Source organism: Cydia splendana, chromosome 8, assembly GCF_910591565.1.
Source record: "Cydia splendana chromosome 8, ilCydSple1.2, whole genome shotgun sequence".
Taxonomy (NCBI): Eukaryota; Metazoa; Arthropoda; class Insecta; order Lepidoptera; family Tortricidae; genus Cydia; species Cydia splendana.
Genome location: NC_085967.1, coordinates 22,057,295 through 22,081,474, shown reverse-complemented (window position 1 = coordinate 22,081,474; position 24,180 = coordinate 22,057,295). Strand labels below are relative to the sequence as shown.

Genomic DNA, 24,180 nt, shown 5'->3' with positions numbered 1-24,180 from the left:
ACAATTAAAACAGCCGCGTTTTGTATTATATAGTTCAATGAAATTTTTGCACATTCGGCATAATTTTTTTTTGTGATAATGATAACATTTTCTCAAAGTGAATTCTGTAAGTACAGTCGCCATCAGATATATCGGAGCAGCCAAGGTGTTCACAATATCTTAACACGCACTCTAACGCCCTGACAATAGAGGCGAGTTCAGATATTTGTGAGCGCCTTGACCGCTCCGATATATCTGATGGCGACTGTACCTAGTTAGTATTTTTTGTTTGGCTAATTATGAGTAGAGTAAATAAATATTTTTTACATTTAGTTTATTTAGTTTAGAGAGACGAAGCTTAAATTATTAATATACCCTCTTTAATAAAATATTCTGATAGAAATTATTGTTTATTGTGTGGTTTGTTTTGTATTGTGTGTGGACCCACATAGGTACCTATCTGTAACAGCATGCGTTGTATGCGGTGTTAGTATGCCTTACCGTTCAGCCTAGATCTGTTCAGCCTAAGCGTACGGTACAGTTACCTGCAATAATATGTTACTCTTCGAAGGCCGCAAAAATATGTGACACGCTCTTATGGCTCTACAAACAAGATCGTCGCAGATATTTTTGCTGTTTTCGTTGTGTAACATATTATTGCAGGTGACTGTACATGCTCTCGTTCGGGGAAATGCATTTCTGCACCAGAAATAATTGTTCGTAATAAAATACCTAGGTACACCTTTAGCCCACCAATTCTTTTTAATGAACATTTTTAAACACGTAAACCGATGACGATGTTTTTGAGTGTACGGTATGTAAGCAAAATGTGCCCGGTAGTGAACCCGCCAAGTTTTTTTGAATGAATAGTTTGTGCACGAATGTGTATTTTTTTACAAGAACAATTAGGTAATGAAATGAAAACATTTAAGATGTCGTAAAATAATCTAGAAACTAAACAATTTTTATTACAAAATATATAATTAAATATTTATTTAATAATCCTCTTATTCTTATTTCTTCTTCTATGGGTAATGAAGCATTTACGTAATAATTATATTTCCGTTTGAATATTAGATAGTAAATCAGTCGAACGTAAAATAAACAATCATGCAAGTTACACCAATGGCATATTCCTGTACATTCAAACCAGTTTGCCGGAGATGTCAAAACTTGTTTGACCCGATATACATGACCTAACTTGCAAATGAATCACAACATGCAAAAAAATATACACAAAAATATTAAGACGAAACGAAATACATATACTAATTTGAATTCATGTTTATACCAATTTTATACATATAATTCGACGCTGGAAAGGAGAAATTGGATAAGCGACACGCAGCTAACTTTACGGGAGAGCCAAAAAACTGCAAAGCTTTTAAAAAAAAAAACATTAAAATTCCTAATGATGACGTATTTCCTGAATTAGACATTTTATAACGTTATAGTGATGTATTCTACATTATCCTATTATTATTTTACCTTCAAATGAGTTATTTAAGAATTTAGTGTCGCTTAAGCAAAATGGTCGTAAAAATAAGTTTAGGTAAATTTATCTTACCGACATATTTTACAAGAAATTAGTCAGGTAAAAAACTCCAAGGTAAATTTGTTGTCAGAATTGATCGAGTAAAAACTAACTTATTGCAAAGTATGCTTATTTTATAGTCAAGCAAAAAAGTATATACGTAAAATTTCCCAAAAAACAAATCAAGATAAATTATCTAACACTTTTTAAGGAGCAATTTCAAACTCGATAAGCTGCTTATGCGACACATTCAACCTATGATACATCTACATTATATGAGTTTTATAGTTATCAACCTCAAGGAAGATTGTCATACCTACGCATATAAAAAAACACCCTTTAAGGAATTTGTATAGCTTTATTTCAAATAAGAAGTTATGTAACGAGTCTTAAGATAACAAGTGTACCATTTCTATTTGAGATCAAAATTGCTTAATTGGGTCAACTTAATTATGAGGTACCAGTAAGAATGGCAAATTTATATTTGAAACCAAAATAGGAAAAAATATTATCTCGTGCTTTCATACCTGAAATTAATATATTTTTTTCCGTTACTTGGCATTTTCTGATATTATGAAAAATAACAGCTTCAGCTTCAGCTTCCAACAAATTTCAGGTAAAATGGAATAAACGACAAAAATTTTATATCTGAAATTAGGTAAATAATGATAAACGCCAATAATTCACATTTGACAGTTAAGTAAATTTATCCACATGATATAGAAAGCTATTATTCGGTCAGGTAAAAATAGTTAACCGACAGTGAAAGGTTAGTTGTCATAAGGCAAAATTATCCAAGCTAAGGTTAAGCTGAACTGGCAAATAAGTAAAAAACTCTAAGGTTCATTACATCGAATAACTTTTCATCTAATCTCCACTTTTCAAAAAAATGTTGAAAACTAAGTCGTTTAGTAACTTAAATGTACCAGTGATTCTCCAAATCACCGACTGGATAAGCGACACTAAAGTCGTCAGATGGGTATGAAACCTAGTCCATTCGATGCAGAAAAATCTGGCGATTCCAACGATGTATATAACTCAATATCTCTGAAAATGTCGCTTATCCAATTTCTCCTTTCCTGCGTCGATATAGATTTTAGATATAGGTAGGCGTCAGAATAATTGCAATTAAAGTAAATTTCGAACATTGCGAGCTACTTTTTCCATATAACAGCTGCATATTTAAGGCCATAAGGGATTTGTGCAGGCCTTCTTTGTTTTAATTTTTTTTTGTAGTACCTACTTACGAGTCTCCACAGACCATCAACGTAAAAATTCTTATGCGGCAGCTGCTGTGAATTCTAAGAAAGAAGTTTTTTTTTATATAAAACGTTTGCATTTTGAAAAGGGTGAGAAGACCAAGGGCAAAAATATTTGCTTGAAATTGGCAAAACGTCATAGGGCAATGAACTTCTAGCCCTTCGTGACCTTTATTTAATTAGCCCGTTGTCTGCTTTATAGCTTTTATTTTTAGCAATTTTAGTTTTTTAATTCAACCTCTGCTGAAGTATGTAATTTTTTAATGACTCTCAGTAAAATATGAAGGTTAAGACGATAATGGACGACCTCTTCTCCATAAAAACGTAGTCCCCATTTTCCTCCCTGGATATTGCCGTTTCCTCCTTCCTTCCTTCCTAATCATGAAAAAAATCATGTTAATACATTTCAATTGTCAAATGTTCATCTGTAGTTAATTGTTTTAATTTCCTTCCTCAATTATGTTTTCCCAATGTAAAAACCTCCTATTTACTGTCACCGATGTGACTAAACCTCGGCCAGTAATCTCTCTCCGCGGCAAATCCCACCTCATTTGTAACCATAACCAAAGCGACAGTAATAAATCTGAATATAGAGTAGACCAGGGCTAAGTTCGCACATTGCGGGCGTCTTGCTCTGTCACTCTAATTACGCCTTCATTGGAGTAAAAGAGATAGATCCCCGCAATTTACGATTTTCGGTTTTCGCGGTAGGCCCTCAGACCATGCATGTCACATGTCCAGCCAACATGTGCCATGTGTCGGCATTTCGCAGTGAATGGCGGATTTATTTATACACGACCTAGTCTGGAGTGGATTTAGACATTGGCGAACATTTATAGTTTGTTTTAACGCTGTATTGACGAATTTAGCGTAGTTTCAAGGACTTGTGTTTGTGAGTGTCTCGATTTAAAATTTTATTTAAAATATTGATTCAATATCACTATTCTTGACTACGTTATTTAGTTTTTTATTGAAATTTATAGATTCGAATAGAAGGATGTGGAAATAGGAAAAATTCCATAATTAGGAAAACTTAATCTAGACAGACTTGCAGCTAATATGCCTTAAAGTTGTTTTTTTTTTGTCAAAAAAACTGACAAAAGCAAGCGGCATAAAGAAAATAGTGCAACCAGGGCTTTTAACCCTCTTAGAATAACCATTCATGGCGTGTATACCTATTAATAACTCATAATTAATAAAAGCTGACAGGTTGGCGCAAATGGTTCAGTTCATTGGTTCGGAAGAGAGTCAGGTCACCCCATCCAAGCTGTCTATCGCAAGTACATTTCGCGTTACACCAGATTATAGCCTTATTTGCTAAAAGCTGAAGTGCTATAATCACATATCCGTGTACCAGGACTTACGTCGTTGAGTTTAAGCGTTCTTAGCTGTTATTCCCTCCGAATATTAAGCTTTGGCGTCAAACGAACTATAAATAAGAAATAAAAATGATGGGTCAATCTTACACAAATCTAAATAATCCCACAGTAAACACAGCAAGGTTTTTGCTGTAGGAGCCTACCAGATAACAATGATATATAATATAACTGATAGATAAATACTTAAATACCCATAACTAGAAATAAAGATATATCCATCCGTGGTAGTAATCACTCAAATGAATGCCCTTTCCGGCAAAATTTCCACCAGCTTTTCATGTCCCATAGCTTTAAGATATCTCAAGGTCGCACAAATACAGGTTCTGTGTCGAATGCTTGGTATGCAATGGGACTATCCCGACTATCCTGAGCTATATACGGATTCACCCCCAACCGGTTTCGCTATGGCGTTAATAAAGAATTGGCGACATCGTGGCTTCATCGTGGGCTGTTATATATTACGTGCTATTGTAAGCTATATATATGAAGGGATATTTATGTTGGTTCTGTAAAGGTCATCTTTGTTCTAGAACTGGCTCAGGTATGACTTTTCTGTTGAATAAGTGATTAAACCGAAGGGCCGGCGGGAAATGAAGCTGGAATTTTGCTAATAAATAAAATACTTGGCTGTTGTTTTTGCGCAAATATGGCTGCGTTATTATCGTTTGCATTAAGAAAGAGCAACGTAAATATTTGAGCAAATACTGCCGGCAAAAAAAAAATACCTTAAGGCATTAAATCCGCCATAACTATATTTAAAAAATACTACATTGTACCTTGATTTTATGATTATTATTATGCCGGCCCATAGTATTGTTTTAAATATAGTTATGGCGGATTCAATGCTTTAACTTAGGTATTGTTTTTTTCCAGGTAACTATAGAAACAATGATAGGCATTTATCGTAAGGGGCTATTCATAAATTACGTCATTTCAAATTAGGGGGGGGGGGTCTGGACATCGGATGACGGTAGCATGAAGTAGGAGGAAATGGGGTCATTTGAAGCATGATTTTTGGATGATTATAGAGGGGGGGGGGGGGTTAAAAATCGCCAAAAATCGATGACGTAATTTATGGACAGCCCCTAAGCAGCTAACACAACAAAACTATAGAAAATGTAGAAAGAATAATAATACGCATTCAGAGTTTACGTTTGGTATATTCTAAACTATCGAATAATCTAATACATATAAGTTTAGCTAAGGTATATTGAATAATAGATTACTTACATACCTAATTGAGATATCGCATGACAATCACAATTGAAATACGTTTATGAAAAAAAATCCTTGAACGTTGATTTAGAAATTGATTATATTTCCACTGTCTATTAAAAACAGGAAACGCGCGTTCTCGTAGTTACAAGGAAAATCCATCTTCGCAGTTGTACTACCGTAGAGGTATTTAAAAAAGCTAAGTCAACTGACATTGTCACTCAATGTCCGACACGACAACAATTAATAGCTTAAAGGCTTAAAGGTGACATTCGGGTGATAACTGCAACAGCGTTGTTGTTGCTGTGTTACTGCGTTAATGCTGGCGATGTCAATGTCAATCTCATTGACAAAATGAGAGATGGAGTGAACGTTCTAATTGCAATAGCAATTCGACAGCAATACATTTTAACAAAGTTATTGACAGTGACATCAGTAACGTTGTTGCAGTCGCCAACCAAAAGGAACCTAAAAGGAACCTTGATGAAATCAGTAACGTTCGTTGCCGCATTACTGCCCCGATTAGAATATTATCTTCGTTAGGTACTGATTTTATCAAAGTGATTGACAGTGACACCGCCAACGCTGTAGCAGTATCGTTGCAACAGTAATGCTGCTGCAGTCGTTATCCGAATGTAACCTTTAGAAAAGTCTAGACTTTAAAGCGTAGAATTAGTTAGAAACGCATAAAACCTCGAAGTCTCCGGAGAATGTCTGTCGACCTTTAATGACGTTAAAGGGTGTTGCGACTGTCTCGATCGGTAGGGTTGTCACTTGAGAGATGTGAAATTTTATATTTTTTAATTATATAGTACTTTCTTGAACTATTAACGTTATAGGTATCATAAATCGATGCTTAACTGATGCTAACATTTTAGTTAGTTTAGGTACTATTGCTATTCAAAGTTGATATAAGCTAGTTAGTTGACTTAGATGAAGTCACACTTACGCAGTGACAACTAATGGATCAGAATTACATGCTGTTGATTTACAGTACATAACAGTTACAAACTCCATCATATCACGACTTTCAGCAGCAGTTCCATTTCACTCAATCCTTTCTGAAAACAAATCACAATAGGTGTGATTATAATATTGGAAGGGTTCTCTCGGTTCCTCCAGGACGATAAGACCGAATCATCAGATCCTGACTTAATAGTCATGCCTTCTTGGTAGTATCTAATGATAAAGATAATACAACCAACTCAACCAACGGTCCGAAGCAGCATTTCAGAAATCAGTCCAGCTGCCTTACAAAATCCTCCCTTGGAAGTCAGTTAAAAAACAATAAATCAAATTTATGGTGTTGACAACCCTAGTACTAGCGATGGCGGCTGTTTCATAACGTCTGGTCTAGACTCTAGACTCCATATCTAGGGAGAGATCTGATTCGCGGAACCGGCAGATGGCAGTGTGTCAGAGATTTACTGCCAAATTAAGGCGACGCGCAAAACTGGTTTTACTACTGGTTTTATCGTCGCTATAGTAAATCAGTAAATCAATAAACGTCAATATGAAACTTGTTTTTAAAGTCTTATATTAGTATTATTAAGGAGACCAATTAAGTTTTCTGCGGTGGTTATATTCAAAAGATGGTATTTTTGCTTTTAGGAAGTCTAAACTAGTAAATTTAGTGGATAGTCTAAACTAGCCACTACGTAGAGTCAAAATTATAACTTAACTTCTAACAAAATCAAAAGTGTTAGTCGAAAACCAGCCTCTTAAAACAAAAAAAAAAAAAACATTTGTAAATTAATTAAGATCAGGACTGACTGCAGATTTATACTTGTGTGTAGACGTTCAATCTAATGTAAGTATCAGTAGTGTAGTTTATACGTCATAAAAGATGAAAGAGGAAACAACATGAAAATCGTAAATAAATACAAGTTGAACAAAATACTTAATAGTAGTAAATTGAAATAATCTAAAATTAGAAACATTAACTCGTTCAAAGAAACCGGATGTTTACAAGCGTTTGAAAAATATTGGGAACATTTTAACGTGCTCGAATGCCCAGTTTCATTCATTCGTTCGTTCCGTTTCTCAGAACTTGGCCCAACATTAGTAACATTACAATGCCCTTCTTTTACGAAGGTACGAGTCGCCATCGGTTATATCGCGGGCAAGATGCTTAAAAATATCTGTTCATGTATTCTAGAATCTAGTGCATTGATAATAAAAGCGTGTTCGGATATTTATAACCACCTTGGTCCCTTTAACAAAAAGATGTTATAGGCTGGTCATTTTGGCCATATAAAATCTAAGTGTGCCCTATAATGGGTTAATGTAATGTACGGCGTCGGTGCCTATTCCACCTGTCCAATGTCATTGCGTCTCACTCTCTCAATAAGCAAAATGTGAGACGCAACACACATTGGGCAAAGAAACTGGGTAATAGGTAGATTAGTGACCAAATCTTAATTTCTCTATTTATTTTCGAACTGATTCATGATATTTCTTTAAATATAATTTGGTGGTTAGTTATATAAAACTTCTATTACTCGTATTACTTATTTTATTTACATATTTATATGCATACAGTCTCAAGGTTTCATGGGTACCTACCTAACGAGGCGGCTCGGAATATAATGATGTACACATCATTAACACAGTTTCGGCTTAAGGCCTGAAAAGTGAAAAGTATGTATAGCAAAAACTTAATAATTTACTATTTATTTTTTATAATTTACTTTTCTGTTTAATTGAATATAACTTTTAAACCGATTCATTTCGCGGTTTTGGGTAATTGTGTAGTTAGTGTAGTTACCTTAGGATGCTGACTGTACCCACGCCATAACAGATCTGTTAAATTACAATCAACATAAATACTTCAATAACCCTAAATAAAGTCATCACACTTCCTTTATACAGCATGACATCAGACATGACCTAATCAGTGGGCCTAAGATGGTCGAACTTTTATCGTGGCCACTGCATGAATCGATAGACGGTAAAAGTGCAACCATCATATTTGTACTTTTGTATTAAAAAAAAAGCCATTTATTTCGACCTCATATTAAGATATTACATTCTTGTCAAGTTTTGAAAATTGTCAAATAATTGTAATTTAAACATAATAAAAGTTCATTGTATAACTTTAATTATTTATTACTTATTAGGAACTGACGGCCATGACAACAGCGTAACCATCATACACTCACGACACAGTCCACCGCTCATGAAAACGAAAGCTAATTTGACAAGTTAGTTGTCAACTGTCAATTATGTGCACGGGTTTAATTGCCTTAATGGTTGCGGTAATCGCGGAAATTCGACACTTCCTTGTCGCGTGACGGACGTCATAATAGTGTGAGGCGATTAGTTTTTATTAAAGTAATCCGTGTGTGTATTAAATAGGGAATGCAATAACCGGCCAAACTTCATAACCGGTTTCGGTTACGGTTATGCCCGAAAAATAACCGAATATCGGTTATAATCGGTTACGGTTATTTTAGGGGAAAAATTATAAATTTATAATGAAGTAATTAAAAAAATACAAAAGTATTTGTTTTAGTACCTACAGTATTAGGGAATGGGAGTAAAAGTCTTCGTTTTTTAATAAAACACACCAAATACAGTAAAAGTAAAATATGACCTTGAACGTGATACAATATTCAATAAAAATATTTCAAAAATAAGGGAAGTAAATTTGGTATATTATGCTATTAAAGTCCACGAATGACAAAAATTATAGTCACAGGCGTCACAGCCAAAAATGGCATGATTTTGTAGTCATTTGATGATAAAAACATACAATTTAAGTCATAAATAAATAACCGAAAATAACCGTAACCGGTTATTCGAGTTTCCAATATTCGGTTATGAAATTTTGTCAAAATATTCGGTTATAACCGAATATTTCGGTTACGGTTATAACCGAATATTTCGGTTACGGTTATAACCGATTTGCATTCCCTAGTATTAAACTATGTGTAAATAAAATGTAATTGCTTAGGTGTATATGTATTGTCTAGCAAACCGGATCGGACAGTAAAAGAAGGCAAATTTTAAAAATATTGTATTTGGCACTTATAAACATTGAATCGCGCGTTTATCTACTGACGTATCGGTTTTCCAGTCTATACCTAAGTTGCATTATGCTGAACATCACTCAATTAATAGGTACATGCTTCTAGCTTTCTCAAAATTTAAATTACAGACTGATCGAAAATTACCTGAATAGTTCCAAGAAAAATATGGTACGGTACCGATACCTTCGTTTGTTTTGATCGACTTGGCGGGAGCACTCCCGTGCCCCCAAATATTTACAGCAAGCAGCAAAATTGCATGCACACATCATGAATGGATTCATTTATAAAGTGGCTTGCAATTTTGCGGCTGGGTGTATTCATTAAAAAACTTTTTACAATATAATAATACAAAATAGTAGAATATTTAACGAGAACTTTGTTTGCTGTCAGTACTTCAACAAGTCGTCTCGGCTACCAAAGCTTGCGTAGCTAATTAATCAATGTTAACTATTCGGTCAACTGAAGTACTTGTCTATGAAATAAAACATAAGGGCATATCTCCCTTTCGCATAACAGCCACTGGAAAACTTTTACAATACGGTGTTTGTGACGTTTGTGTCTGGGTTCCGTACCAAAAAGATAAAATGTGGGTGGTGTTCGAATGGCTGTTATAGCTGTTATGCCTTTCTAGGCAGATATGTTAAAAAAAAGCAAATAAAACTTTCAAGAAAGTACTGGTAACTGCTAGGAAAAATCATACAAAGAAAACTATTTCTAGAGCTAAAAATAAATCAAAGGCAATTTGGAATTTAGTAAGACAAAACACAGGTAAACGCAAGACAAATGACAAGATTGCCCTTAAAATAGATAATGTCATGATTAATGATGACAAAACGATTGCAAATAACTTTAATAATTTCTTCATTAGTGTCGGCGAAAGCATAACAAAAGTTAATGAGTCAAATTTTATGAAATTACTTAAACAACGGGGCACTAGTTGCAACCGATCGATATTCTTGACGCCAATTATTGAGCCTGAAGTTATTCGTATTGTCAAAAATCTTAAAAGTACAAATTCAACAGGGCCAGATAATTTAGACACCAACATAATTAAAATGAACATTGATGTGTTATGTATACCTTTGTGCATCATCTTTAATGATTGTTTACTTAATGGAACCTTCCCCGATCTATTCAAAAAAGCAAAAGTTGTTGTAATTCATAAAAAGGGAAGCAAAACTGATATGAACAATTTCAGGCCCATATCTCTGTTGCCAATTCTTGCCAAAGTATTTGAAAAATGTATAGCCACAAGAATACAAGCTCATTTTGAAAACCACTATCTTTTTACCTCGCATCAATATGGCTTTAGGCGAAATAGAAACACGTTGGCAGCAGTAAGTAAATTGGTAACAGAAGTTATGACGTACCTTAATACAGGACTTGCGTGTGGGGGCATTTTCTGTGATCTCACCAAGGCCTTTGACTGTGTTGATCACGAAATACTCCTAAGTAAACTAGATTTCTATGGGGTACGTGGCATTGCTCTGGCCTTGTTGAGATCATACCTATCCAACCGGTACCAATACGTAGAACTAAATAATATTTCAAATGAAGATGTAATAAGATCCGATGAGAAATATGTTAAGTATGGAGTTCCGCAAGGATCAGTGTTAGGACCGTTACTATTTATAATATTTATAAATGACCTGCCTGATATGTTAAGCTATGGCACTCCATATCTTTACGCTGATGATACAAGTGTTATCTTAAGTGCAATGTCTGTTGAAGATTTAAATGTACGTATGCAAAATTCCTGGGCGCAACTTACTAGATGGTTTGCAGCCAACGGACTGAAAATGAACTGCGGTAAAAGCTTTTATATGACATTTCGTAGGAGCACAACAAGTCCTGATATGACTGTGATATCCCAATCAGTAAAGCAAAATGTGTGCAATTCCTAGGCGTAGATCTTGATCCGTACTTGAGATGGCATGATCAAATCGATAAGATTAATATAAAATTAGCTGGGGCTTGCTATGCTATGAAAGCCCTAATGAACATTGCAAGCAAGGAAGTCTTATTAACTATGTACTTTTCATACTTCGAAAGCATAATTAGATACTGTATTGAGGTTTGGGGAAACGGAACTAATATAAATTCACTTCTGCTTAAGCAAAAAAAAGCCCTAAGAATAGTCGAAGGATGTCGTACTATACCTGAGTCGCACCGTAGTATATTTATAAAGAATAAAATTTTGACTGTAATTTCTATGTACCTATACAGGATATGTGTTTATGTGTTCACCAACAAACACTTGTACGCGGAACAGGGTGCGACCATCAATCATTATGAACTGCGAAATAGAAATAGGTTACTCTTAAATGAAGCACATTATGTCAATTTCGATAAAAGCTTAAATAATACTGCCATAAGAGTATATAATCTATTGACCGACGAAATTAAAAGTATAGAAGATTTTAAAACTTTTGACAAAACAGTTAAGGAATATTTTCTGAGCCGTCCTTTTTACTCCATAAATGAATATTATGATAAGTTTTTTGACCAATGTACCTGACATCTCTTTTATGCTGTTTTTTTGACATTCATTTGACTCATTATTATTATTATTTCTTTGACATAGTTTATATTTTTTTTTATGTTTATGTTAACGTTGTATTTGAGCATTGTACCTGATACTTGACTTAATGTTTTTTTTTTGTTTGAGCTTGCTATGTGTGTATTATTATTTCCGATCTGTGTATTGTTGTGATCTCTGTGTTTTTAAAAATTGTATTTGCATGCATTTCTATGTGTTTTTATGCAAATAAATGATTGAATATTGAATATTGAATATTTTCTTCTACTTTCAAAACAAAGTTATACGCGCAGTTAGACGGTAAGCTGGATTATTAAAAATGCATTAACGTGTTATTGTTATGGGCCAGAATATAAATTGTTTACTGTTTACACTTTCATATTTTTACATTTTCTAATTATATGCTTGCTGGTTATTTCTTGAAAGTGGAAAACGGACATATACACTGATTCTATCTGTACACCTAGTGTAAATTTGAACACAATGAACAGCGCGCCAAGCGGGACGTTTAGGAAACTCAAAATCCCATACAAAAATAGCCACAACGCAAACGCGAACGCACGGCATGCTATCGAATGAAATGTACACTACAGATAGAATCAGTAAATGTATCCGTTTTCCACGTTTTGGAAACTCAAAATCTCATACAAAATGACATTTAACGCAAACGCGTACGTCACGTCACGTTATCGAATGAAATTTACACTAGGCATTAGGGGTACAGTACAGATATAGCTATCCACTCGATAACTGTTTCTCGACTCGTTTTGATAATTTGCGTCAAACGACAAGTGATAAACAACGTCCTTGACATTACGTTATTATTATGTAAATATGCAAATTGTACGTTATAAATAATAGAGATGCAACGGATAGTTGTTTGGCCGGATACCGGATACCGGATATTCGGCCTGACCATCGGGCGAATATTCGGTATCCGGCCGCCGAATATTCGGCCGGCGGAACTATACCTTACCTACATTTCGGTTTTTCAGGTGCGCATTGTGCAGGTTTTGAGTTTTTGACCTGTTTCGTAGTAAACGTTTCTAGGTTCGAAATTAGTGACTCATTTCTAGGTTCGAAATTAGTGTGCGTGCAAGTGAGTGGAATCTTTAAATTGTTTTAAAATAATAAACGAGTACGATTATGACTTATGACCGTGACTTCTTATTTCAATTTTGTTTACTCCGAAATCAAGCAATGTTACTATCCGGTATCCGGCCGGATAGTAGGCCACTATCAGTATTCTGCCGGATATTCAAATAATGGCCGGATGGGCCGGATACCGGATAGTAAGCGAATACTAGCATATTAATAATATATTAACTGTTCTTCCTTATTTGGCGTTTTCTTTAGGTAATAAACGGAGAAATATGTACAGTCGCCACAGATATATCGGAGCGTTCAAGGCGCTCACAAATATCTAAACACGCCTCTATCGTCAAGGCGTTAGAGTGCTTGTTCAAATATTATGAACACCTTGGCCACTCCGATATAGATATGATGGCGACTGTATCTACATATTTCAGATTTTTTTTTTCTGTAAGGGGCTGTCCATAAATTACGTCATCGATTTTTGACGATTTTGGACCCCCCCCCCTATAATCATCCAAAAATCATGCTTCAAATGACCCCATTTCCTTCTACTTCATGCTACCGTCATCCGATGTCCAGACCCCCCCCCCCTAATTTGAAATGACGTAATTTATGAATAGCCCCTAAGTACCTGCTTATGTTGTTCTGTACAAAAAGAGATGTTAGATTCACATTGTTGTCGTGAAATGTCATAAGTACCTAAAATAAATATACATTTACATACCTAAATAATAAGTGGTATTTATAGAATTGTAGAAAAAAAAAAAATATAGGTACATACATAGCTTAAAGTAACATATCTTTAGGTTAGTTTTAATTTTTTCTACAATTTCTAGAGTAGGTATACTATAGGTATATATTTATGCAATCATTGAATTCTTTTTTTTTCCCTTTAAGAATAGCTTTTCTTGAAATTCTTTCGATTTACTCCGTGTAAGAGGCATATGCATATGTAAGACGTAAATACAAAGTTAAAGTGCATCTAAAGATAGAAACGCGTAACGAACTAATCTTATAAGCAAAAGGTTATAAACAAGTAATAAAACAAGAAAGGTTAACTGCTTATACCTCGTAATCGGCATTAGGGAGACCTTTCAAGTTCTAGCGGGATTAGGTAACCAAACGGGGTTAAGAAAATGCAAATGTTATTTATAGCTATGCCACATATTTACGTTTTACGAATAAGCCTGGTAGTTTAATTAGCAAATACAATTTTTTTAAACAGTACTTGGGTTTTGTTTATTAACTAAATAGTTGATAGATATGCATCAATCTAAAATTTGATGTTCAACTTTTACATTTCAAAATAATAATTTTTTCTACTCCTTTAAGCCCTTTAAGGTACTTTTGTATGCTTTTACTCAAGGTTGGTCACAACGGCCCGAATGGCCCGATATAGGTATTATATACATACATATTTTAATAATTACTACGTATGTTATGGGTAGTAAATATCTACCTACATATGAGTCGCTTAACTTCGAACTCGGGTAAATCCATCTGTCAGATTATGCGATTTTGGTACATATTAAGAAAAGGTAATAGGGTAGATATTTGCTGAGAGGGTCGAATGGATTTACCCGAGTTTGAAGTTAAGCGACACATATTACTTACCTAATAATTAAGTACATATTTTATACAGTTGACTTCTAGTAATTATATAAGTACATCTTTAAATTTTAAATCACCCGCTTTAAATATTCTTAAGTGTATTTATTTAGAGACTACGTAATATGATGTAATTTTAAGACACATAGGTACCTTGTACCATTGTACCTACCTTGATCTTAATGTGACCACGTCTCTGATTCAAATCTCTATGTCAATTGCCATGAGTTATTCTCACGGATTATGTCAGATGTGATGTCACTTAACAGTTGTAACTAGCACAACCACCAGTTTATACAAAACGACATATATCAATAGAAATAGTACGGCTGTTAAGTCCTTTTCATATTGAGGCGCCGTTATACAAAAACGAGATATCTCAATAGGAACAATTTGGCACTTACGACTTTTTCCTGCTGATCCTTTAGTTATTGTCGCAGTTCTTCAAGTAAATCCGTGTTAACTGCTGAATAAATACTTGAATATTGAAAGGCCAGTCTTATAAGTTACCTACTTATAACCCATGCTTGATAACATCTTAAGAAAACAACCTAAAGAACATTAAAGACCACACCGAGGTTTAAAATGCGCTGACGAATCGTTTCACGCAATAACAGTGACTTGTTTTATTTTGTTTAGGTATTTCTCGTCTTATCTACACAGACTAAGTACTCGAATATAAAATTTACCATCCCATAGAAAATTGACCAGCCAAAATGTATGAAACAGCCAAATTTTTCTTTCGTGATTTCGGGGTTGGTCCTATAGTAAAAGTTGCTCAGTATAATCCCAAAACCTTCTTGGCAATGGGAATGCACTTATTTTTTGGCCACCCTGTATTCAAAAGCGATAAAGAAGAAGATACTGAAATATCGATTTTTCGATTTTGATATGCTATACAAAATAATGCTTTTCGAATCAAATCAAATCCTCGGGAACTCCGTCATCATGTTGCATTTTGACAAAAATGGGAACAATATGGAAGTTCATTTTGAATTTATTCAGTTCAGAAATTACCTACGTAAGTCTCAGGTTTCAAACATTAAAAAAATTACCGATTTGAGAATTCCGTAAAAAAATTACCTACCTACTTAAATTCCTTACTCAGAGATTGAACCCGAGTGCTTTGTTGCAGTCGCCAAAAATGGCGCCGAGTCGAACAACAGCGTCGGCAAAATTTCCAAACCTCTTAACTCCATTTGAAGGGAATAAGGGATTTGTAACTTTACCCACAGTACATAAAGTTGCAAACGCCCTGACTGCTTTTGAAGAAGATAAGAGGTTTGCGACTTCAGAGAATGGCAAAATGCGTCGTCATTGGGAACAAGGGTCTGATCTCTCCCCCCAACTACAAAGGTTTTCCTGTACAAATATGTCTTTGATACCCCGTTAAAAGCCGGGATCAACCCCAAAGCATTGTGTTGATAAACTAAGTACAGTGCGACATAAAATAGAAAATAATATATATTTTTGACGTAAAATGCTTAAACATGGTAACTTTGCAACAATTTAGTATGGATTTTTTTACTTCCAGTTAATTTAATTTCTAATATTTAACGTCGCACTGTATACATAGGTAGAAGTAGATGTATCAGTGCAATGTAGGGCGAGATACAACTGCAAATTTCTGTTTCTATCGCTTTTTTCAAAGAGATATTTACAATAGAGGTTCACCTCAAAATTATCAAGGGGAGTCCATTTCTTTATGTCATTTAGCGCCTACTTCTTTGATAGGATAACGCGGACTCCTCTCCTCCTTTTTTAAATATTTATGCAAGGTATACTACAATACAAGCCCTTTTGTACACATACTCGACTTATGGAAGGTCGGTAGAGCAGGAGTGAAGCTCTTCCTTTCTGACTGTGTCTGAGCCGTCGCTTTTAATGTTAATATGTCGTTTTTACTTTGGTATTCATTTGAAAGAAACGGATAAAACGCAAACGTTGAAGTCATATGTTAATTGTGTCTGGTTATGTTGACTCGGTCAGACATCGTTAAATTTTCATAGATCATAGTCTGGCTCGTATGTGTCTGTGAAATTTTAACTACTTAGTTGGTCTACATTTATCAGTACTTAATAACTTTATAAGCTGTCGGTATATAGGTACAGAGTAGTTTTTCAATCCTTAAATATATGTACTCACCAATGTTGAATTCAATACACAGGTCATAACTATGTACCTCATACCTACTAAACAACTTTGACTATAGAAATGGGAACAGCCTCGAATGTTGGTAAATTTTCTTCTACCTACCGTTATCCCAGCTTTTGACCGACCTCATAGGACCCTGGGGTCCGCTTGAAAAAAACAGATGCCTACTTTATAATTCCTTTGCAATTAAGGAACAGTGCCATACCATAGTGAAAGTTGTTTAATATGGACATACACATTCACTGCTTAGTGTTGAAAAACACACCCTAAACCTTTTGCTATTGTACCTCCAAATGGAATTTTTCTGAAATTGTATGATGCTCATGACCAGTCGCTGTGGAGGTCCTTAAGAGTTTTTCTCCAGCAGCGGACAGCTTTCACCAACATCAAAATGATTAGTCGACACAATAGGAAAAACCTGTAGACACAAAAGTCTGTATTTATATAGACATAGTATTTCGTTTCAATGGTTGCGGGTATTACCCAATGAATTGTTTACATGCTTTGAATACATGTACGAGACCTTGCACGCTCTGTATACATTAAAATACCTACCTAACTATCTTTCGCTCACCGCCTGTCTCTGTTCTCTTGCCAAGAAATTAGATTTACGAGCAGACAAGGTTTTTGTTATCTATTGAGTTCCCGAATTCGTGCATTAAGTAAATGCTTTGTTATCTACTTTCAGTAGTAAAGTTACGAACAGTTTCTAGACTACATTATTGTAAAACTACATTAATGTGGCAATGAGAATTAGTGGAGCTAAAAAGTTACATTGACGCCACCACGAAAGGATGGGTGAAGATCGGGCAGCCAATAGGGCTTACTTGGGTCCTAAATATCGTTGGGCAGATAGAGTGGAGGCAGATCTCCGTGAGCTCAGCGTCGGCGAAAGCTGGCGTGATACCGCTCTGGACCGAGCAAAGTGGCGTGCTCTTGTGGTGGAGGCCTTGAGACTCATTTTGGGTCATCACGCCAGCCAGTAAGTAAGTAAAAAGTTACATGCCTGCCAATGCCAATGCCTATCTATGCCAATGGGATCGTAAATACTTCCAAGTCTATATGTTGCTTATTGCAAAGTAAGGGGTAGATAGTAAATGATAAATATGTACTTACTTTATTACATACTTCGGTCTTTGTCCCGTATTTTAGATTCCTACCCCATCTATAGGTATTTTTCTGAACCACAGAAAGTTATATTCAAGCTAACATAAGTGAAGTTCACTCTTGACCAGTTTTTACTAATTAAATCCAATAGCCATTAGTCAAGCAATTACCAGCTCATGTTTCTTTAATTTAAGAACACAATGCATTCTGCTGCAGTGACAAAAAGTAATTACACCGTCCGAGACGGTTTGAATGACAAAAGAGCAGCCTTGAAACGTGTATTATGATATTATGACTTACTTAACGAAGTGTATTTATGACGAAACGTTACAGACTAAAATTAGATGTATTGGTATACCGTTCGAGTTTCGGTACTTAAAGGCATTCTTTTCCCCTTAAATACCTTCTACGGAGTTCTTTAAAATGAACAATAAAGCCACTTTGGCATTTTTTAACCGACTCCAAACTTTCAAAAGGAAGCAGTTCTCAATTTAGTTTTATGGTTTTTTATGTTTGTTACCTCAGAAAGTCGCAGAACCTCAGTTTTGGATTTCTTTTTTGTTATGAAAGAACCTATATAACTTACAGATTGGTCCCATTTATGTGAAAATCCAGCCCTGATAATGGGATCCATGAGGAATCGAGGGAATTCTACAGGGCTCTTCGTCAAGAAACCAAGCATTTACATTAAAAAAAGTGAAATTTAATGAAGTGGAACTACTGATGAAGACCAGAATGGAAGTATTTCACAACAAATGGAATGGCATTTCAAAGTTATTTGTGGAGTCGTTTTTTTTTTTGTATTAAAGATTATTTTTCATATAAAGCTGATAACTACTCAAATGTGTGAAAATTAAACAAGCCGATGTCCATCTATGGACGGTCCAGCAATGGTACATCTTCCGCCTGCAGCCTCCGGGTCATCGACCCCGTGCCCTTAGTTTTTGTGCCACAATTGCACAACCTCGATCACTTTGATTGCATGTCGAGATGACTCGAGGTAGTTGTTGGTAGTTGCATAACATGTTTACTGTTTAGGCTTGGCTTTGTTAACAGACTTCAAAGTTTCGAAGCTTCGAAATACTTCTTTGTTTTACAAGGGTGCCCTCTGGTACTCGTCGTGTTAATATTGATACCCGAGCAAGCGAAAGATTCCAAAATAGCATCGAGAGCGATTCAAAAAGTAGAGAGCTTAGTCACTTTTTCTTTATTTCAGTTAATAAACGACATTATTTTCTCGCAATCCAATTCCAGCGCTTTGTCACACTAAATACTGGGCCAGCATTGTTGACACACGACAGGTGCACAAACATACATTTATTATAAAACTGTCTGTATTTTACTAATGCAAACACGTAAAGTAGGGCACCCGGCAATCCTTTGAATTTTTAGTACGGTCCGGATCCGGGCCGAGTTGCCCAATACTTCGTTTTCTATGACAGGTGATCATGTGATGTTTTTTGTAGAAAATTGAAGTATCTGACTCCTCGTCCCGGTCCCGAACCTAAAATTTTTAATTTGCCCATTAGTTATTTTGTTATAGTAGGTCAAATCTTGGAAGCCTAATTTTCTATTGAGCTGAAATTTGCATAAGTACATTAGGTACATATGTAAATCGGATGACAATGCAATATTATGATGACATAGAAACAAGAGGTGGCCATGGGAATTCTGTGATACGACGCAAACGAATTGTGTTTGGTGTTGTTAGAATTGTCTCGATGAGTTTTAGTTGTCTGTGGAAAGAAAAGTACAGTCAGCGATAAAAGCCTGTCAATAAAATGTTTTTTTTTTGCCAAAAACTTAGGTATTCTTATTTAATCCTTTAAGGATTACTCACGTTAGACCGGGCCGTGTCCGGGCCGGAGCTTCCTGGGTATCGTTTTCTATGGAAGCATCACGTGATCACCTGTCATGTCATAGAAAAGTCAGCGCCGGAAGCTCCGGCCCGGACACGGCCCGGTCTAATGTGAGTCATCCTTAATGCTGAAAAATCAAGGCTACGCTCGGCATCCAAATCAAAGAATATAATACTCACTAGGAGAAGAACGGTAACTCCATACAAAAAAATGTCCCCAACCGTTTATACGTTTATACTAGTGGCGCCGTCGTTGTGTACCAATGGAACTAAAGTTGACAACCGGTTTAGCCTGGCGGGTATTGGTAGGTATCTAGGTATAGGTAGTAATTCTGTTGATAAACATATTTGTTATCTTCATATCACGAAATATATAAAAGATGCAAATATTACCCCTTGTTTGTGGTATTATCAATTGATTTAAATAAAAGGCATATTTATGTTTATAACATTGTATTATTTTATTTATTAAAAAAATGTTTTACATATAGAAATATACACTGAAAATTAAACCCTGACAACTTAATAAAAAAATAGACGTTAATAAAGCGCATTCCCAAATTTTCCAGTATAATATACTGAAAACTTTATAGGCATGCCTACCTATTACTTACACTTTACACACACAGATACACTACACTTTACACACACAGATACACAGATTTCCAACTTGTATTCATACATTTCTTCACGGTTAATTAATACGCTTTCCATATGCGTTATGACGCGGTTCCTTCTGAACCCACTAAAGCTATGAATTTCACTCAAATATGTATCTTCAACAGCCGTTGCTCCGCATTTAGCACATTTTCTACGTGCATTGCTGTAATCCATGTAGGTACAGACTTACAGAGTCTTAAGTGGTAGTACCGCTACGTTGTACTTATTATTTAAAGATTTAATAAATAAAATTTTCGTTATGAACTTTAACCACAGCAGTTGGACAGAGTCATTGACAAATATATTTTATTATTATGGTGGGTAGACGTACCTACCCTCCATATATTTTATGAACATTGATAAAGACAGTTGGAAGCAAATATTCATTATAAAACTTAATCGCGTGTAGTTCAGCTTTAAGTGTTTGAAGTCCCGTTTTATGATTAATAATGTAAAAAATTCGTGAAAATTTAAATCTCAGTTGGCAGCAACATTGCTCAATGTTGCTGTAGAAAAATGTTTTTATTTTGATTACTGGCAACTTTTTCTAGGAGGCCAAAGCACACATAGAAGCTTCAGGCGCATACATGCGCAATTATTTGGGGACATAACATTCTTAGGAAGTGAACAGGCCTTGATCCAAATGTAACCTTTATTCATGAAACAAAGGCTCGATTAAAATGTGCCTACTAAATGTAGGTACTCGTAAATGTATAACTATGTATTTGGCTTGGTTATATGTGTTGCATTCGTAAGAAGATCCCACTTTCTCCCCTGACTCATGCCCTCGCGAACCTAACGATACCATTAACGCGACTGTATTGATACGCTTTACGACCATTTTACTACACATAGTGTTTATGTTAGCCATTTTAGGTTTAATGACTTCATCTAACAATAATACAACTACACAACACTAATTACAATAATTAACATTATGTGTAGTGGGTGGTTTGAAAATGTGATGTCTACCCCAAGCTTTTCCATACACTTTTCGTCGGGTAGTTGCACAAATCTCTGTTTTGACATTTTGCTGGGACATCAGTCAGCCGCGACCACGACCAGTGAAACCTGTGTCGAAACGTCGGTAAATCAAGGTAATTGAATAAAATTCGCGTTAGACCCGTCTATAAATGTGAGTTAATATGTGTTCAAAACGCGAAAGTTTAAAATATTATACTTCATCTAAAGTTTATGACGTGACGTGAAATTCTAGGCGCGAAATTAAGAGCCAACAGGAGTGGTCATTTCTCCATACAAACGTACTCGACTGTTTCCTCCGTGGTTTTTGAAGCTAGAGCAATGATTTTTTCAACACAGATTAATATTGTCAATATCTGTGTCGGACCGTTTTGCTTTTTTCGATGTGATGAGGTGTTCAACAGGATTATTCAAAAAGACGACCGCGCGAAATCGCCTTTTCATACAAACGTAGTCCTCATTTTCCTCCCTGGATATAAACATTATTGAAAATACTGCTATGCCCCTCCTCCCTGGATATTACTTACTTAAGTACTTAATGGCGCAGCGACCCAAAATGAGTCTTTGCCTCCGACACAACTACACGCCAGTTATTGTCTCGATCCTGTGCCATCTCTCACCAGTTATCGGCATCATGGAGATCGCGCAAGTCCGTTTCAACGGCATCGCCCCACCCAGCCCTGGATATTAACATTACTGAAAATATTATGACGCAATTAGTAAGTATGTCATTCACTGCTATGCCCCAAGCCCCCCATGGTTACCTCTGTAAAATTTTGTCTCCTAATAAACGGAAATGTCAAAAGGACGTTTATGGACACAATTATCAACCGTTTGTTAGATTTAACTTTACTAACGTTTATGAATAACGCAATAGCATCTAAACCGAGAACGGGTCATGTTATAAAAAAGTTTTTGTACGATTTGGATTATCCGCAGATGGTCTAGAGCGCAAAATGACTAGTGTGTTGTTTTGCCTAAATCGCAATTAGTCTACATCGCAAACGGTCTAGAACGCAAAATGCCCACTTTTTATATCACCACATTTTACATTAGGTAGGTTAGGTTCGTTAGGTATCTTCAAATGGCCGAAGGCCAAACAGCAAAGAATAGAAGCCCCGCGAAGCGGGGCTCCGTCCACATCGCTATAAAGTTAAGATAAAACGGAAAAAATAATTCGGGCATTTTGCGTTCTAGACCGTTTGCGGATAACCCTACGATTTGACCGCTCTTTAAGAGTCTTGAGCATAGGCCTAATTAAAAGTTAATTAAATAGTCCTAAAGTAAGTAACTAAATTATTCCTAGTAATAGCGTTGACATAGTGTGAATGACTAGGCATTGTAAGTGTGTTTGGAATTTTAATTAATAGCATTATAGCACACTCTTCATTGTCATGCATTAGCATTAGTGTAAGTAATTGTGCTAATTTAATACTTTAAAGTAGACCGTCAACGATCTTCTAGGTATGTGTAACATCAGGGTATACTTACCTACACAATATTTAAAATTGTCCAAGGTATATTCTAATAATGGTCTAAGATACATACGTTATAAGGAATAGTATCTACTCTCATCTGTTATTTATTTGTGATAAGAAATAAATTATAGATAATATTCACATTGACACATTGCATAGGTACCTAGAGGTCAAAATAGGTTGCCTAGTAAAATTGCGTACGGACAGTTTAGTTTAGTAGTAATTTATCGTCTTTTTAAAATTCTCGTATTATTCACATTGTAATTTTTACTTGGTTGCTTTTAAAGTACCTATTAAACAAGATTATATTATAACTGTGCCACTTATAAAACTAGTTCGCCATAATTTCGCGATGTCACATAAATATGTAACTTTCTCGCACATGACAGGACTGTAGGTTGAAGATGTCGCGAGAAAGCGGCTCCTGCTTGAGCGCGATAAGTGATACCTGATAAGACATAAACATTCTTGACATGTGGCGAAATTGTGGTGCGAATTTCTCGTGGGATTTTCGATTTTTGGGGGGCTTTTTCGTATATTCGCTTTATATTAAGCCGGTTGTACTGTTTGACTGAAACTTTGACTCGTATCATGACAAAACACCGCAAGTAAATTGTCTTGGAGAAAGTGACTCCTGCGCATCGCATGTTTGTTTGATCGAGATAAGCTGATAACATTCCTTGTGTGGCGAAACAATTTATGTAGGAGATGTTGCGTGCATAAGAAGATTATTTTGTCCAAAGATTTTATCACACATATAGGAAACAAGTTAGATTTTGGGCTGCAAAAAATGTTTTTATTTAGTTATAAAATAAACCCATTACATACAGAAATTAAATTATTAAATTAAACTACATAAGTTAAAATTGTTCATCACGAACTTTGGATTGACAACTTGTTTCAACGTACCTATTTTTTTCATACCTGAATAAATATATGTATCGTATCGCTGTGACATCTTGTAATAGTACATCTGGTTAATACAATTCATGAAAAAAGTATTTTCGAAAAATTTGTCGTCAACGCAGCTATGACTTTTCACTCGTTGTTGATTTGCAGTTTCTTAAGCAGGCCACTGACGAGACTGACTGGATGCCGTTTCATCCAAATGGACGGCATCCTAATATCAAAGACATATGTAACTTCGTATAAGACGAATAAAGTCTAAGGAAAAAACGTGCCTCGGAATTCGAGTAAAAGTCATTCTCGAATAGGTGGCGCAAACACCTTTAGCCTATCCTCGGCTAGATGGCGTGACGACACCGTTTCATATTTAACAATTTTAACACATAGATATCAGTGA

The 24,180-nt window shown here is 35.4% G+C and overlaps 1 protein-coding gene and 1 long non-coding RNA gene across 2 annotated transcripts in view; both read left to right on the top strand.

Annotated features, from left to right (window-relative positions):
- LOC134793036 (uncharacterized) overlaps window positions 1–24,180 on the top strand; it is an 814,647-nt gene that overhangs the window by 100,254 nt on the left and 690,213 nt on the right. The gene's annotated exons all lie outside the window — the stretch shown is intronic.
- Window positions 1–24,180, top strand: part of LOC134793023 (ankyrin repeat domain-containing protein 29) — a 47,068-nt gene that overhangs the window by 423 nt on the left and 22,465 nt on the right. The gene's annotated exons all lie outside the window — the stretch shown is intronic.